Source organism: Lissotriton helveticus, chromosome 7, assembly GCF_964261635.1.
Source record: "Lissotriton helveticus chromosome 7, aLisHel1.1, whole genome shotgun sequence".
Lineage (NCBI taxonomy): Eukaryota > Metazoa > Chordata > Amphibia > Caudata > Salamandridae > Lissotriton > Lissotriton helveticus.
This window is the reverse complement of record NC_136068.1, coordinates 484385451-484396723: the sequence shown is the minus strand read 5'-3', so window position 1 is coordinate 484396723 and position 11273 is coordinate 484385451. Positions and strand designations below refer to the sequence as shown.

General features: G+C 44.4%; 1 protein-coding gene across 4 annotated transcripts in view; it reads right to left on the bottom strand.

The window, feature by feature from the left end:
- FBXL19 (F-box and leucine rich repeat protein 19) overlaps positions 1-11273 on the bottom strand; it is a 287065-nt gene that overhangs the window by 134622 nt on the left and 141170 nt on the right. The window lies entirely within an intron of this gene.

Below are 11273 nucleotides of genomic sequence, written 5' to 3'. Positions count from 1 at the left end.
CTGTGTGTCTCTCTCTCTCTGTGTGTGTCTCTCTGTGTGTGTCTCTCTCTCTCTCTCTGTGTGTGTCTCTCTGTGTGTGTCTCTCTCTCTCTCTGTGTGTGTCTCTCTGTGTGTGTCTCTCTCTCTCTCTGTGTGTGTCTCTCTCTCTCTCTCTCTGTGTCTCTCTGTGTGTGTCTCTCTCTGTGTGTGTGTCTCTCTGTGTGTGTCTCTCTCTCTCTCTCTCTGTGTGTCTCTGTGTGTGTCTCTCTCTCTCTCTGTGTGTCTCTCTCTCTCTGTGTGTGTCTCTCTCTCTCTGTGTGTGTCTCTCTCTCTCTGTGTGTGTCTCTCTCTCTCTCTGTGTGTCTCTCTCTCTCTCTCTCTCTCTCTCTCTCTCTCTCTCTGTGTGTCTCTCTGTGTGTCTCTCTGTGTGTCTCTCTCTCTCTGTGTGTGTCTCTCTCTCTCTGTGTGTGTCTCTCTCTCTGTGTGTGTGTCTCTCTCTCTCTCTGTGTGTCACTCTCTCTCTGTGTGTCACTCTCTCTCTGTGTGTGTCACTCTCTCTCTGTGTGTGTCACTCTCTCTCTGTGTGTGTCTCTCTCTCTCTCTCTCTCTCTCTGTGTGTGTGTCTCTCTCTCTCTGTGTGTGTCTCTCTCTCTCTCTCTGTGTGGCTCTCTCTCTCTCTCTCTCTCAGTAATTTGAGTATTGGTTCGAGATTCTCTATTGACATCTCTCCAGAATATTGGCAATCAAAAGGTTAGAAATGGCCTTTCCTGTTGTAAAGTAAAGGAGTTCAGGGGGCGGAGCTAGCAAAGCCTTAAGATGGCCGCTCACTGACCGCTCTCCTTCAGCTGCTGCAGGAATCCTGCATTTTCCTTTGTCAGTTCACTACCGACGAAGTACTAATCGGCAGCCTACGACTGCCTGGGTGCCGTGACACGGTTTGGGATTGTAAATCGGGTCGAAGAACGAGGAATTGACAGAGAGAACGCAGCGGTGCCACCTGGCAGTGGAAGGCCCTCAAAGACACAACGGAAAGAACCGCTGTGCCGCGCGGTGGCCGTAGACTCTGGATCGCAGCGCAGAGAAGCAGACAACTGGTAAACGAGTGGTACGCGGCGTGGCTCTCATGGTCCGGTAACAACGGAGGTGGAGGCTTGGAGCGGAGGACCAGAGCGCTCGTGATTGTGGCCCGATGTGTGGAGCAGAGAACTGAGGCAGCAAGGGGAGTGCCTGATCTTGCCTGACTAATGGCGTTCAACCGACAAAACATCCAGAAGTGGACGGGCGGAGTGCTGCAGATATCCTGAGTGAAACTGCAGCCGAGGAGAGCAGCTTACAACGCGTACGGCCAGATGCAGAGAGGATACAGACTGCCAGCCCAGGCTGACTGTGCAGCCCCGACAGAACGGCCACTGCATGCAGGCGTCTACCCGCAATCAAATGACATGAGGGGGTAAACTACCTGACCGCATAGGCAGAAGCACTTGAGCGGCGAGAGCAATTGTGAAGAGCCAGGGCCAGCGGGGCTCTACCTGGCCTCAGGGGCAGAAACACACCACACTCATCGTGAGGGGGTCTGGAGATACCGAGCAGCCAGGGTAGGTGAGCAGACACTAGACTTGCCCACGAGGTGAGGGAGGACCCTAACTGGGAGAACAATCATCCTGGACAGACCCGCCACTGGAATCACAGTAATAGGTGGGACGCAGCCTAGACTAATACAATTCATAGGTGTAAGGCGCCAAACCTAGGCTGAAAACAGAGAACTCCTAATAACGCTGAGAGAGATAAATGCCAAAATACTGGCGGTCACCTAGACATTACTACAATACCGGACTATCCCTGGAACTACGCAGACCAGATACAATTAATAAAGAAGTGCTACAAGAAGCCGCGCACATAGTAAAACAAAATTACTACCACAACATCACAGCGCTGGATAAGGTTCGCTAGTATAGCGCCACCAACTGCTGACGAGGCCACCCCTAACTTGCCAGTAACTAACGCACATTAGCCATGGGTAAAAACTGCAATCTGATCAGCGCAAATCATCAGGGCTGCAGAGTGAAAGTCAGGAAGATGAGAGCACAATTACAGCCCCCCCCCCCCCCCAGGATGCAGAGTTAGGGGGAGATCCGCACCAAATCCTTACCACAGTGCAAACAACCCTAAATACCATTGATGGTAAACTGGATTCTCACATATCGAGTTGACCGTATGTCTGTATGATTAGATAAACATTCAGAGGGCCTAGACAATGTAGAACACAGGGTATCTGAAACAGAAGACACTCAACACACGACAATGGAGCGCAAAAGCAAAATGGAAAAAACACTAGCTATACTTCAGGCTACAGCAGAAGACTTAAAAGCTCGTTCTGGGCATAGAATTACAGGATTTCTGGAGCCCACAAATACGGGCAACATGGAGAAGTTCATAGAAAAACTTCTCACAGACATACTAGGTAGAGAATCATTTTCAGAAATATTCATAGTGGAAAGAGCTCATAGATTGCTGGGGCCACCTCCTCCTCTGGGCAGCAGACCTTGACCTATTATAGCGTGACTTCTAAACTATAGAGCCCGGGATGCAGCATTGCACCGCTCAAGAGAACTGCAGTCTCTTAGATATGAAGGGACAGAGATCTCCATGTACCCGAATTTTACAGATCAAGTCCAAAAAGCACAGAAGAAATTCATACCTGTGAAAAAGAGACGCCAAGAGCTAAACATCTCATATGCCATGATACACCCAGCCCTCCTTTTGATAACAGTCGATGGAAAGTCAAAAATATTTCCGGGACCCAAAGACTTTGCAACAGTACCTGCAATAGTGAGACAAAGCTACTACCCAGCGAAGATCTCCCAGAGGGGATACTGACGAACAAGATCCAACTAAAAGACCAAGGCTATTGAGTAGTACTCCTAAATGTATGCCTAGTCTGCATTGAATTGAGACTGTACAAGATAAGTGGGGAAAGTTGATTCTAATTAAGGAACATTATCGCAGACTATATGTGTGCGTGTTATTTTCGTATACCACCCCCCCACTGTAAATAACCATCACAGAGCTACTGGGGTCAAGAACTCTAAGTACAATTGATAAGACCCGATAAACAGATATTATCTCACTGATGTACTGTGATGCTATGCAGGCTTCCACCCAGCAGACTCCATATGCATGTTTTTTTTGGCGGGCAGCCCTCACCCACATGTGTGTACCACACCAGGTTAAACTAGTTAATGGAGAGGAGGGGGGGGTGAGGAGGGGGCAAGTTTACGAACAGGGAATGGCTCAGGCACAATTGGGGTGTTGGAGTAGGTGGGGGGTGGTCACGGGGTAAGGGCCCAAAAGATAGTTACTGGCACAGACGCATGCTATACGATGGACACAACTTCAATGGAAACTTACCAAACATCAGCACACATTCTGAGTACAGTTCAAACTACAATATGACAGACTACTAGACTGCTTCCATTAATTACATGGAACATCAGAGGCTTAAATAACCCACGATAGACTAGGCAAGTGCTGGCCTACATTGAGAGCCATGGAACAGATATGGCTTGTCTTCATGGAACACATCTTACAAATGACACAGAGATGAGTGCGAGTGCCCTTTGGGCATCCGCACATATAGCTTTCTCCTACTTGGCGTACGCCTGTGGGGTACTGATATTAGTAAAACAAGGCATTCCATTTACACTACTACATACAGTCACAGACACCCAGGGCCGTTACATCCTTATCCAGGGAAATTTTGGTGGGACGATACTAACATTAGTAAATACATATGGGCCGAACATAGATGACCCAGCTTTTTTGGCACAAATATGGGCCAAACTACTTGAGCTAGAGGCAACAGAGATACTGTGGGATGTGGAGTTTAATACATGTATAGACCCGGCCTTGGACAGATCGACAGGCAATGACAAATATGGCAAGTGTGCATCTAAAGTGCTGAGGGATGGTATGGAAGAGCTAGAAATGGTTGACCTATGGAGACTAAGGAACCAGAGTAGACGTGAAGGTACATGCACCTCTGCAGTACATGACACATGGTCGAGGATAGATTATTGGATTGCGACATGGGGCATTAGCACATGGGCAGATAAAATAGTACACGTGGCCATGACCCTATCTAACCATACGCCTTTCCGCTTAGTGCGGTCACTCCCTACACACACAACGCATCAATTTGCACGGCGCTTCCCGGTGTCAGCCATGCTAGATCAAGCTTACAGGGCCGACATACGGTATGCAATAGTAGACTTCTCTGAACACAATCTGGGATCAGTCATGAGCGCCCGAACACTCAGAGAGGCATTTAAGGTAACAATAAAGGACACTGTATTGGCCAGTACGTTGGTATACTACGGGATATATGCCAACAACTGAAAAAGATAGAAAATTAAATCCAGGTGCTAGAAAAAGAATATGCCCGAACAACAAAAATTTAAATACCTGCTGATATTAGAAATAAAATGTCTGACTATCAGGAATACGCGGACAATAAGGTAAAATGCCTTTTGCGTAGACATACCGCACAGAATGAACAAGCACCGAACCTGAGCGAAGTGTTCTTGTTGGTATGTACCACAAATAAAAAATAAATACATTTAAATCTTTTCCTAAACCGGTCAGGCCCCAGTCCTTGCAAAGATTTAAAGGCCAAGCAGAGGGCCTTGAACTTATACCGTTGTCCAACTGGCAACCAGTGTAGTCTTTTGAAGGCTTCTCTCGATGATACATTTTTTAGGTATTTTAAAAATGAAGCGGGCCGCTGCATTCTGCAGAATCTGGAGTCTGTTCAGAAGACCTGATGCCAAGGTGAGATAAAGGCTATTACAATAGTCTATCCGTGTGAGGACCATAGCCATGGTCACTGTTTTTAGAAGTTCGGGGAGGGGGTAGATATTTTTTGATTTTTTTAAAATCATCTTTAAGGAACAAAAGGATGCAGATGTTATTAACTTGCTCTTTGAATTTCAACTCACTATCCAGCATAAACCTCAAGTTCTTTAACTTGGTCGAGGGTATGGGCAGTGTTTATAGCTCTGGCGGCCCCCAATCTGGTGTCCAGAGAGAAGGTTTGTTGCCGAAGACAACCTCGGTTTTTGAGGTATTCAGCTTCAGGAAATTGCAATCCATCCAGTTGCTTACCCCTTCTTCATACATAAGCTGCATGCCTCAGAGATATTGGTTTTCCATTAGTCAGCGACACCACAATTTGGGGGTGGTCTGTGTATGAGGCCAAGGTAAAGCCAGCATTTTGATAATTGACGCCAGTTGTGTAACATATAGATTAAAGAGTTTAGGGCTAAACGCCGATCCCTGTGGCACTCCACATGGCAGGGAGAACTGTCTGGCGACATAACTGCCCATTGCCACATTTTGTAGTCTATTTGTTAAAAACGATTTTAGAAGATCCATAGCTGTTCCTTTTAACCCCAGATCCTAGAGCCGGGCGACCATATCGAAGGTCGCAGAGAGGTCAAGCAGCACCAATGCCGCTGTCACCTACCATCCAGAACTTCCACTATGTCTTCCGTTGCCACAATTAAGGCTGATTCAGTGCTGTGATGTTTCCTAAATACATATTGTGTGTCTAGCAATGAGTTCACTTCTATATAGATTGAAATTTGTTGATTCATTATTTTTTTCTGCTACTTTAGCAGTAAAAGGGAGTCTTGAAATGGGACGATAATTGCTCACGTCCGCAGAATCCAAATGGTCTTTTTTCAGAAGTGGGAGAATAGAAGCAAGTTTCCACTGGGTGGGGAAAGTCCCACTAGTGAACATCTGATTAAGGATATATACCAAGTTTTTTGCCGCTTGGGTGGGTATCATATGCATTATACTGGGTGGACAGGGAACATATGTGAGCCAGATTTAATTAACAGAATTAGATCTCCAAATTGTTCCTCCAAAGGGGTCGTAAAAGTAGAGAAGCCTATTCTGCTCTCTAGATTAGATGGCATCTACTCAACCTGATGGTTAGCTACTTTGTCTGCCGCAGATTTATTGTAAGTGTTTACAACCTTCACTTGGAAAAAGCTAGCTAGTGTGTCACAGAAGCCTTGATTTATCCCTAAGTGACTAGCACTGGTTGGCGATACCAGTTTCGCCATCACCGAGAAGAGAGTTTTATTAGAGTCACATGCAGCTCTTATGTGCTCTGAGAAATAAGTGGTCTTTGCTGCTAGTGTGGAAAAGTAAATTTTGCCATGTTCTGTGTCCCTACGTGTCCTCCATCTTATGTTATGTGTGCATGATTAATATGCATATGTATTCCCCCTGTTCGATTTAAGATGCAATTATAGTTGTGTCCATCTCTAGTATGCCAGTTTCCAGTTCTCGTGAATACTACGAATATTAGGCCTATGTAAAGTTACGTTGCCACGTTTCTCAGTGTGCACGTTATTTCATTGTAAAGTCCCCGTTTTCTAGGCCTCAATGGGCCCGGACACCAGATTCAGCTCCTGTCTCCTGAACCCTCGCTGAGGAGCGATACAGCCCCCACCTGTATCCTCGACCCTTCACTTACTTCCTGCCTCGCAGTGCCCGGCTCGGCCTGGCTCTGCCTCTGAGTCTGCCAAGAGTATGTTATGATTCTAGTTATCAGTCCAGCCCTCCTTCTCTGCATTCCTAAGCTACTGAATCGCATCAATAGTTTCCGTCATTGTCTAGCCTTTACGTCTCCATGTAAGAGAAATACTGTATTAATGGTCATTTAATATTCCTCAACACGCACTACATGTAGAATAATGCATGCTCCAGTCTTAGAGTCTGTTAGCCTCTCCCCTCCTGACTCTTAGTTTATATCAACATGTCCTCTAAACATCAGATACTAGATAGGGTTTAGGTACATGTCGCCCTGACTCTCCAGACTTCAGTCTCTGCTCCTAGCACAGAGTTCATAGCCCCCAGCTTCTCCTAGTAACACGTCATTGTCAGTTTGCGCGCACCATTAGGTCAGAGGTCCCGGCTCCTTAGGTAGCCCCCTCCATGTTTCCGCCCCATTTATGACATATTCTGTTACGTTTACATCACATGTCTATGTACACGCCTCTTGTTACACCCACTTTCACTCTTATCTTTCGCGACTGCTATTGACCACACCCACTGCTCCGCCTATTGTATTCGCTGTAATGCAACTGTTTTAGTATATATGCTTGTGTACTGTTATTAAAGTTAGCGCGCTCATTCCAGATCCTGCCCGACAGCTGTCGGGGCCCCCCTGTCAGGCCCTGCCATCCTATTCCTGTGCAGGTTGTCCTGTTCCTGTCCTTTATGCTGTATTAAAACCTGCAAACTCCTACTACCTCGAATCTTGACTCTTATTTATTGAGCTATCTGTTATTACTATGTCCAGTAAAACCTAGATCCGGTATTATTTATTTATATACCACACTAGGATGCTCTTTGTGCTTTGGTAATTTGGCTTTATAGATAATCCTTTCATCTGCCTCATAGCATTTTCTCCATCTCTGCTCTTGTCTGCGGCAATCCTGCCTGGATACCCTAAGCTTTTAATTTTACCATGGCTGTGACTCTTTTACTATTTGAGTTTTTTGTATGCGATTGATGCTACATTATCGAACGCAGTTTTTAGCCACTATGAAAAATTCTCCACATTTTCCTCCAAATGATCTCCTAGTTGACAGGGGTTTAAGGTAGTGGCTTCTCCTAGTTCTGCCGAGCATATTTTGTGCCAGGCTCTGCCTCTTGCTTTTTGAATGGGGGGCCTATGTTGGATGCTTGTTTTAGTTTTTATTCACCATTTTACCACCCAGTGATCAGACCATGTCACTGGAAAGGATGACAGGAGTTCAATGGCATGATCAGTAGAAAAGATACCATCCAACATATGACCGGGTGTTGGGTCCTTATTGATTAAAGTGAGTCGAAAGGAGTCCATAGTATCAATAAGTTTGAGATTCAGGGTTGGTATTTTTTCCCAAATTATAGTTAAAATCCCCTAGTACGGTGAAATTATCATTGCTAATTAAAGACCATCACCATACTGAGATTGTTAATAAAGCTACTCCTTGCTCCTGGCGGACGATATATTAACATCCCCTCAATGGCTGATGTATCTGGAGGCTGTACCGGGAAGGTTAGTGCCTCGAGACCTGGTGTGGATAGTGGTTCAAATTTTGTTTTAAAGTTGTTGCGATTAAATAAATAAATTTTTTTAAAAATCGCCAGTCCCACTCCCTTTTTTTTCTGTCTGTCCAATCTATACACAGCAAAACAGGGGGTGTTGCAGCAACAATATCTGGGCCAGAACTCTTTTCTGCCCAAGTTTCTGTTACAAATGCCATGTCGGCGTCTTGTGTTTGGACCAGATCATAAAAATCCAACTGATTTTTCACCAGACATCTTGTGTTTAGTAGCATGCAACACACATTGGGGCTGTTGAGAACAGGGCCCTTTTCTTGCGTTTGGCCCAAATTTCCTAATGGATCTGGGTGGCTTTCTAGGTGAAATATGGGTTTGTATTCATTTTCCATGAGGTAATGGGGCTGGCAGGCCCTAATGATGGTCGTAGTAGGTCTTAGTGCCAATCGTGAATCTCGAATGCAGCAAATGTTACCTGAATCGGATGGCCAGGGGGACCGGCACTGGGCAGGGTCGCAGACGGGGTTGCCTTTGGCGCACCCGCATCTGTTGCGCTTCCGCGCAATAGCCTCCTTTTAAATTGTCACTCTGACCTCAATAGGAATGACTAGACTGCATCTTCCCAAGGATTGCAGATAGAAGGCGGCACAATGGAAGTGAGTCGCTTTTTTACTTCACCGATATCTCCCTCCACTCAAACAGCCCGCTAATGGCTGCGGTGGACTGGAGAAATGTCTATTACAGGAAAGAAGCGTTGCCTTCAAAAAACAGCAGTGCAGTGTTCTGGTCTAAAAGGTCAGTGCAAAATAAACATTTTTTGGCTAAATATACTATAAAATTAGGTTGAACCGGGTTACTTTCGGGGTACCAACAAACAGTTATTAAAATGGTTTTGTCACAATAAAACAGTAGCAGCAAGTTAATTATTAAAAAGTTTCAGAACAGTTAAAATAATCACACCAATTAAACAGATGACTGTTTTTTGCCTCCTTCGGGTCTTACTGCCTTATTAATCCGAAAACAAGATATTTTTCGAAAGTGTGTTGTGTTTTTTTTAACGGTAAATGCAATACCAGTCAGTTAAACTGTTCTAATACAATAAATTATCTCTTAAATAAAGGTAATTGAATGTCTTAAACAAAGGAGTTATGTTTCCAAGAGAGAAGAAACATGTAGTGTTGCGCTTATGAGAAAAGGCGTTCGACACAGTACGGGTGGACAGCTAAATTGAATAGGGTCTGACCACTCAGACAATGAACTTGTATCCAATAAGATACCTAGCAACCTCTCAGAGAGGATGTTTTAAACACAAAGGCATGGAACTGCCTCAGATAAGTGGACGGTAAAGTTAGGGCAGAATGTTACACCCAAAAAACAACCTTCTCTTACAGATCAGCGCCAAGAAACCGTCCCGTGAATGCCGCGCTTTATAAGTAATTTTTACATTACATTACACATTACATTACTATAACAGCTATACATTGTGTTTTCAATTATGCTAAAATTCATGTGCTACTCCTTCCATCAAAGGTTGACCCCTGTTGTCCTAGGTTAAACAAGCATTTGCAATGCAACAGGTCTCGCATTTATGAGACCTTGGGCTATTGGCACTGTAAATGTGAATAGCTTAAATTCTCGTAATTGCGAGACCTATTGTATTGCAAATATAGTTCGTTTCCAAGCACCCCATGCCGCTCTTACACTTGGAGGCCACGGCCTTTTCTTTAGACGAGACACGTCTAAAGAAAAGTATGACCTCGATCAAGTGCAAGGGCGGTATGGGGCGCTTGGAAACAACCCACAAAATAATATTTGTTAAGGAATAGGTGTTGCAATTGCGAGATTACAATGCCAATAGTTCAAACCCTCCTAAATGCGTGACTAATGGCATTCTAAAGAAGCAGCAGCCATTGTCCCTGCTGCTTGGAAAGTGAAAGCGCGCATGGCGCGCTGAATGTTGCTGCAAAGCACGTTGTGCCTACAGAAGACAAAACTCACTAAAGAAGTAGTGCTGACATACTAACTAACACAGATGGAGTAAAAACAGAAGTAAAAGAGCCAGTTCTCATGTAAGGTTATAAATGAAGGCAAGGCAGTACTAAGAAGGGACTAACAAGTTGATCACTTAATCAAAAGCTAGCATTTACACAGGACAAAGACACAAGCCAATGAAAAATATGGGCAGAAAGTGGGCGGAGCTTCAAGTGCATACTCTAATACAGTATGCTTTGCAGAGCGGTGCATGCGCTGACTGACTCAACCTAAAAATACATTTATAGCTTGGTATGGTTTCAACCATCTGGATTAGTTTCCGAATTATGAAATCCAATAAACCATTGGGGAACAGAGTAAGAACTCTGCATGCAAGCCAGTCAGTTTCGGAGGGATTTTATAGGTATGTGACTATGAAAGTACAAAGAGATGATAACAGTGGTGGCACCTTACACTTGCCGAAAATAGGAGGGGTTGGGGGGAGCTGGGTTTCTGACAACAGCAGGGGAACAAAAAGAAACTGGCAAGAGAACACAGGCAAGGAAAGCATTATGCCACATATGAAACATTCACGTATACAAACTACTGTCACCAAATGTTACGAATTAATATGTTGGAAGCAGTGTCAGGTTCTAAAACTAAGCAGCAAGATACCACAAGACTGACAATGGGAAATAGAGGACACACTGCATACCTAGATTTAGAAAACATCTGAAACTAGGTACACCTAGAAATAAGATCGTATTAGAAATGACTAATAGCTTTCACTTGGATTACAATGGCAAAGTGTCAAGTTGAAAAAGATAGTTGGGCATATCTAGTGGCCATTTGTTGCTTTGAGAACAGTGATGGATGCTCCATTCCACACATACGACTAAAAACAATCAAATGTGGACAGTAAAACAGAAAGCAGACATTCTTGAGCAATGTGAAAGTAGGTGTCTATGAAAGTGAATTGCCACATTCTGTAATTTACTATGAAATCTTAAGAACAAGAATTCAGCTTTGGCACCATAATAAAAAAAAAAAATCACTTTCACTTGTGGCCCCTGCCATTCTTTGCATTCAAGAAAACCTGTCCATTACTGTACCATGCATACAATGAAGAGAATGGATCCCATACTTACCCTTCATTAAAAGCAAGTGAGGAAAATAGAATTTTGCCTTGTCATGTGTGCCTA